Source organism: Cyprinodon tularosa, unplaced genomic scaffold (genome assembly GCF_016077235.1).
Source record: "Cyprinodon tularosa strain WSP-4 unplaced genomic scaffold, ASM1607723v1 ctg65, whole genome shotgun sequence".
Lineage (NCBI taxonomy): Eukaryota > Metazoa > Chordata > Actinopteri > Cyprinodontiformes > Cyprinodontidae > Cyprinodon > Cyprinodon tularosa.
Window position 1 is genome coordinate 387,195 of NW_024039396.1, and position 6,530 is coordinate 393,724.

Consider the following 6,530-nt stretch of genomic DNA (forward strand, 5'->3'; position numbering starts at 1 on the left):
ATCTAAATAATAGAAGATCCTCAGGTAATTGAGTTTTATCTTCTTGACTATGAGACTGAACAAATTTCTGACATTATTTATTATTTCATACCTTTAACTTATACCTCAGAAACATATTGAAATAGGGTGTGAAATTAAGACGTGATTGAAAAAGCTGTGTAAAGCCTATATACCAGTCACTAAAAATAGAACCAAAAAGACATAGATGTTAGCAACATAATATTATCATAAAGTTTTATCAATATGCAAGCACACGGAATATTTATCACTTTCTACATTATCTTCAATAACTACTCAATAGGTATTAATATTAGAAAAATTGAATAATTTATATGGCTGAACTCCTCTCTGGGAAAACATTTCTGTCTTTTATAGAATTCTCCTAACGTGACTGATACATGTGACATCAGTAGATGATCTTATAGACAAGGCAATAAGCTGATGAGCTTTTAAGAACATTTTAAATGGATTGTAACTCTCACAGGATGGTAATATTTCCAAAGGACCAATAAAATCACAGGTGAGCAAGCATACATTACTGTAACTGTCCTTCATTATCTAAAAAAAAAAATAATCCTTTAAAAATTGCATTTTAGATAAATGCATAAATGTCTCGTGAAAAAACATGTTTAGATAAAATCTACTTTTAATGCCTGCTGCTCGGTTTAGATAGTATATTCAGACGCCCTGAAAGTGGTGAATCCTGCACTCTGCAAAAAAAAAGTGCTCCATCTATGTCACTGACAATGCCAAGCCGCTGGTGCAAAGCTCGATGACCTTTGGCGATATTTGGATTGAGCTTATCACAACAATATTTCAGTGACCCATAGTAAGAACATATCTGCAAATAATCCAGCTGCTTTCCTATAGAGATGATGTAGCAAGTAACAGGGATGGTTTGTACTCAGTAACCCAATACATACTGTACGTCCTGGGACCTAAGAAGGGAAAACAAACATGTCATCCAGCACTGGGATGCCATCTATTTTTAGATTATCTAAATAAATGCACAGCCTGCTTTAGAAATAAGATAAAAGTGATGAAAGCCCACACCACCCCCCCACCAAACCCAGCCCCAGGTTTTGAATGGGAATGGAGCTGCCAGTGATATCAGATGTGTCTGTCAGATCAGAATCAGCACTCAGTATTAAATGAGGGGAGAAGACCTGGAAATTAAATTCACCTGTCAATCCACATGTGTTTGATCCTGTCTGACTGCTATTCTGCATCAACATGTAAGAATACAACATAATTTTAAGTCTTAAAAACATAAAGCATGTTCAAACATATTTTGAGGAAGTTTTTGCTTTGTCAAAAATTATCAGTGGTCTTTTAGAACCTTCCAATTCATCGTTGTTTTTCTGGGGTTTTAGATATTGTTCCTTGTAAAAGCATTCATACAACGCAATCCTGAAAGTTTTACACAATGCATCACATTTAGCTATATAAATAAATACCCATCTATATAAATATCCATGTAAATACCCCATGCAATAACCCTGTATAATAATTCTGCTTGAAGAAAAAAAAAAAAAAGACTTCAGCTGTCATATATGTATATATATATATATATATATATATATATATATATATATATATATATATATATATATATATATAACACAAGACTGGGAATTTTGTGTGATATATATACTAACACAAAGTGATGTGTAATTAAGAGTGCAGAAGACAATTTGTATGAGTTTTAGAAACTTTTCATGAATAAATTGTCATTTTCAAGACTTCATTTTTTTATTTCCCTTTGAGATTAATTAGTACTGAAATGAAGGGAAATCATTTTCGCTCTGATAGTCTTTAAAAAACGTTATTTGCAGTGTCTTCTAAGAGACTTCGGAATTAAATGAAAGGTTATGTAAGATTACATATTCCTTGCCCTCAAGTGTGGGGTGTCCTTCAGTTCACAGCTCAGGAAGCTAGGCAGCAACTCTGTGATTTGTGGGTCAGAACCACTCACAGCGTAGAAGGGCACACCGGACACAGGGTGTTTGGCCAGAACAGGTAGAGTGCTATCTTAGTTTAAAACTCCTCATCCATTATATCAGAACGGATACCAGCAAGGATTGGGATATATTCCTTTTGCTGGTATAATTGGGCTACGGTTCCAGAGATTGCCCCACGTGGGACATGATGTCCAGCTGGAAGTTCAGGTCTCTCCTCTACATCCAGACTGAAGTCCAGGGAAAGAGAGACAAAAAGGGTTTCCTCGGTGGATTTAAAGATGCTGCAACTTGAAGATGTGTTCTGTGTTAAATCATATTCTTTTCTTTTTTTTCTTTTTTTTTAACAGTGTCCTGTCTGGCGATGTGGCAATAAGAATAATTGTCTTGATGCCAAAAAGAGCCAAACAGATTTTACTTTCACAAGTGGAGCAGTACGGCTATTGCCATAGTGTTCTGCTTGTTTTATGCATATAAATTGCTTTATTATAATTATGCAGGGAGTTTTACAGATTATATGGACACTGCAATGTAAGTAGAACAGGAAAGGAAAAACAGGAAAAAAGGAGAAAAGATGAAAGAAAGAGGAGATAAAAGGGAGATAATGATAAAACATTTTCAGTCTGCTTCTTTACCTGCAAAGAGATGTAAAAAGAACAGCACAACCAAACAACATGGTACGGGACATAAAATAAAGTAACACCTTGATATTTTTGCTGAAGTATAAGTTGTATTATTTAATCTGACATGTACTCTGTGTTATCTGATGATAAAAATATGGCCTTTATATTTGTAGCCAATATTAAATCACATCCTTAATTGAATGCCCTGTAATGGGATTTGCAATTCCCTACCAGGAAGTTGTAGTTCTGATCCGTAATATTTGATAATGATCCAGATCTTGTAAGTAGGGCAAAATGTGCTGCTTGTTGAAGGTCTGTGCTCTCCGAGTGCTTCTCTGTTTTTTTTTTTTTTTATGAAACCATATCAAAGGTTTTCAAAAGTTGATAATATTATATTAAAAAAGGAAACAAAGAATTCCTAGCTGATTCCACCCACAGATGAAGAACAACTGCTTACAATTTTGAAAAGCTTGCTACACCCATTGTCTTGCATGATTATTTCATTGCTTAACCCTCCAGGCTATAGTAGCAATTCATCCCATCATCGTATTAGAATAATAATTATGAATATTTTCTTTACATGACCACACCAGTTTTGTCTATAAAATCAACCACATCAAAATCTGCACAGCCTTTGAAGGAAAGCTATAAAATATTAATTTCACCACAGCCGTCTTGAGCTCTCTCTTGTTTGACATTGGCTGTCAGGCTTCTAATAATCTTCATGGGTTTTGTTTCATTTGCGATGCCCCATCGAGAGGCCTGTAATCTCCTTCCATATTAATCTCACAGAGCAGAAATGTCATGCAGGCAAACTCGGAATCATTTAAATTCTTGTTTACCAGCCCTCCTATTTCACCGCGGTGCAGCCACCCGCTGGAGCCTGAGCAGCAGGCTCTCCCTCTAAAGAATACTCCTCTCATTCTGTCAGATCCAAGAATTTGCATCCAGATCTATAGTCCTCTCAGCTCCACATCCCTCTTATCATTCCCCTAATGGATCACAACAGCCATTGTGCCATGTGTCTGTGTGTGCTAGTTGGTGTGTGGTAACTGCTTGAGTGAAGATACCTTCAGATCCCCCCTGAGGGAATTCTTCTAGGCTTATTTTACCCTTTTGTTGCATGTCCTACTTCCTGCTCCCTCATCTCTTTTTCCAAGTCCCTCGACTTCCGCAGCTTTCATGTGGCATTACAGGTTTGCGTAAACTTGGCTTGGACCTGTGATTGGATTGAAAGCTGATGGTTTTGTATAATTTGGTTCTTTATTGTGGATATAGGTTTTTTTGAAGATTCAGAAGAAGCTTAAACATTCGATGAAATTGCAGATGCCTATATGAAGGGAACATTTTATTGTAACGGTTTGAGGTCTAGTGGGAATATGATCAAAAGACATTATTTCAGGATGATCCCATGTTAAAACTACACCTTAAAAATTATGGCATACTGTATATGATGCTTTTTTTCATGGCCATTCTCCTTTGTTCAGTTTGATAGAATTAATTCATTTTTTCAGGGTTGTTAACACGCTTGCACAAAATTGTTGGTAACCCTCGTTTTATATAAGAAAAACTCTCAATGGTCTCAGAAAAAAACTTGAATGTGACAAAAGCAGTAATTGCATTCTATACAATATATTGAAAATCAGACATTGCTTTTCAATAATTAACAGAATGGTCAATCTTTTGTGGTTGAAATTATTCTGATAACAGAATAAGTTTAAAAAGAAACTTATGAAATAGTAGAAAATTATCTCACCCCTAGAGCAGACTAAAAAGAATTTCATCTAAGGGACATGTTACATCAAGAAAAAAAAAAAAAAAAAACAGTCTAATTGAAAAGTCAAACGTGGTGGTCGTATGTATAGACGCCAAATAGTATAGCAAGGGATTGCTGACTGCGTAAATGAGCAAGTTATATATCAGCGTCATTTAATGCACCCTGATAACTGTAGTGCATGTTAATCTGGTTCCCCCTGGAGTGTAGAGGATTTAAAATTTAAATAAAACACAAAAAACACAATTTCATCTGGTTAGTTGTACTTCTTAGTTCAATAATGTATGGAAGCTGATGCCATGATGCATCATATGGATACAAGAAGGGGCCGCCTTTTACAGCTGCTTTTTGTGTCTCTGCTTCTGTCTCCTTGAACCCCAGTCGGCCTCAGCAGATGGCCGCTCACACTGAGCCTGGTTCTGCTGGAGGTTTCTTCCTGTTAAAAGGGAGTTTTTCCTCTCCACTGTCACTACAAGCATGCTTAGTGTGAGGGATTGTATTTGAGTCAATGAGTCGATGCAATCGACTGGTTTTCTTCAGATAGAAAACTTTGTATCAATTTGACTGTATGATCTGGTTGAACTGTAAAGGGCCTTGAGATGACATGTGTTCTGAATTTGACGCTATAGAGATAAACTGAATTGAATTGATCAGTCTAAGTCAAGGTGGCAAAAGTACTCACTTTCCATACTTGAGTAAAAGTACAGATACTTGTGTTAAAAAATACTCTTGTAAAAGTGGAAGTACTGATTAAACTTCTTTACTCAAGTAAAAGTAACAAAGTACAGGCTTATAAATTTACTTAAAGTATAAAAGTAAAAGTAGAAACCACTTTTTTCATGCCGTTGCCTACATTTTAAATGGATGTCTGCCAATAGGACTAGATCTCCGTTGTGTTCATTTTCAATCATCTCGTCGTCCATACTACTATGCTAACGCCACCGCCACCAAGCTGCAATGATTTGCCGCCAATGAATACCGCCGAATCTGTCGATTCATTTTGTAGTGGTGCGTCAAATGCAACGTAGATTCCCATCCAATTAGATTGAATTTGGTATTGATGACGTGAAAAATAATAACGGTAACTCCATTGAAATGATTCAAAACTAAAGTAACGAGCCAATTTTTAAAAATGTAAGGAGTAGAAAGTAGAGATATTTGTGTAAAAATGTAAGGAGTAGAAGTAAAAAGTCGCCATAAAAATAAGTAGTAAAGTAAAGTAAAAATATCAGAAAAATCTACTTGAGTACAGTAACGAAGTATTTGTACTTTGTTACTTCCCATCTCTTGTCTAAGTGAAATACTGACTATCCTGCGATGGCATAAAATCCCTCATTTATAGACTGTCTTAATGTAAGTGGCGATATGCCATGGCCGTACATCCATTCTGTGATACAGTGAGGAAGACATTCCTGCGGGTCACAAAGCCAACACATGTTTCCAGAATCTGGCATATATGCCAGTCCGGTTTTTGAAACTCTGTGACACTAATAGTCATAGGGCCGGATTTATCAAGATCCAATTTTGCGTGCAGTAATTTGCGCTCGCAAACTGGAATTTTGCGCGAGGGGCTGAACCATGGTTTGCGGGTGATTTAACAAGAGCGATTGCGTAACTGGTGGCAGGTGCAAAACTGTTGGAGACGCCCTATTTAAATGATGGTTTTGCGCGTTTTGTGGTTTGCGGCATGGCGAGTTTGGACAGCAGAAAGCGCAAAAGGAAATTCGACCCCATGGAAATGGAGGTGTTGGTGGATGAAGCCAACAAACATTTAAGTGAGCTACAGCAAAGAAGGGTGACTGTCACACAGAGGAACGCTATATGTGAACAAATCTGTAATAAAGTAAACGCTGTCGGTGAAACCTTGCGAACAGTGGATGAAGTAAAAAGAAGATACCAGGATATTAGAAGGGCGAACCAAAGAAAAACAGGCATATAACAAAACATCTGCGAACAAAACAGGAGGGGGCACAGTAGATAAGATGCCTCTGACCAGCATTGAGGAACAAGTACAGCTGACGCTCTGTGAGGAGCAAATCACTGGAATTGCAGCATCAAAATGGCAATGCTGGATAAACGATATGTTTTGATGATCGTTTCCTCGTTCATTCCAAGAATATTCACACGGAGTGAAAAAATGTGTTCTCTGCGTCTCCTTGCTTCATTTCCATGTCT